Genomic DNA, 1,000 nt, shown 5'->3' on the forward strand with positions numbered 1-1,000 from the left:
TTTATAATCTCTTATTTTTTATTTTTTACACCTATAGCACTTGGTCTTCCTAGGTGGTCTCCCATCCAAGTACTAACCAGGCCCGACCCTGCTTAGCTTCCGAGATCAGACATCAGAAGGGATTGGGCTTGTTCAGGGTGGCATGGCCATAGATAAGAATTTTAAATTGAACATTAGACATCACTGTGCTTAACACGGCCTTAACAGTTCTGCCAGCAAGGAGTTTTCAATGGGCTCTGCGAAGTCTTTCAGCCTTCAGCTATCTTAATAGCTGTTTTTATTCTTCCTCTGCATGTTCTTTCTCTTTATCTCCTCTCTTCCAGAAGAAAATAAACCTGTTCATGCAGATGAGTTAAGTGTTCTCCTTTGTTGTCTTTATACCTGCCATGTGCTGGGATCTCACCTTTTGATGCAAACAGTTCATCAGGGCATTTTCCAAAACAAAGAAAATTTCCTCTTTGGAAACTTTCAAAAAATAAAACCCACTTCCATGTCAAAAGAAGCAACAGTATCCCCCTCAAATTAACTTAAGTTAAATTAATGAAACCTTAGAAGTTATTATTAGACCAGATGAGAATCTCGCAGAGCATAAGCGTAAGAAGGGTGGTTGGCTCCCAAAGGACTGGAATGCAGTCAAGACTTAGTCAGCTATCCTCTGGTCTTTTTTTGCTCCAAGGCCACATGTCTCTTGTGTCATATTCTCTATTCACACTTTCTCATTTCTCTCAATAGACGGGTGATTTGTGCTGCTTTATGCACATGGCTGCCCTACAGTCCAAGTTCATTTAAACCAGTTCCAGATACTATCTCAGATTTTCCAGCATCCTCAGTTTCCTTCCAAATTCTCTGGTAAGAGAATCTGATTGTCATCCTGGGATCTGATGCCCATTAGCCTTGGGGGGTGGGGATGAGAAAGGGAGATGGGGTTGGGGTCCCATAGGAAAAACAAAGGCTGCTGTGAGCCTATCTCTGAGGGTGAAGAAGAGACAACTTTTTTAGA

The 1,000-nt window shown here is 41.7% G+C and overlaps 1 pseudogene; it reads right to left on the bottom strand.

Annotated features, from left to right (window-relative positions):
• Positions 1-28: 28 nt before the first annotated feature.
• Positions 29-154, bottom strand: LOC111734924 (annotated as a pseudogene).
• Between the last annotated feature and the right edge of the window lie 846 nt (positions 155-1,000).

The sequence above is a fragment of the Pteropus vampyrus genome, unplaced genomic scaffold (genome assembly GCF_000151845.1).
Source record: "Pteropus vampyrus isolate Shadow unplaced genomic scaffold, Pvam_2.0 Scaffold9721, whole genome shotgun sequence".
NCBI classification, from domain to species: Eukaryota; Metazoa; Chordata; class Mammalia; order Chiroptera; family Pteropodidae; genus Pteropus; species Pteropus vampyrus.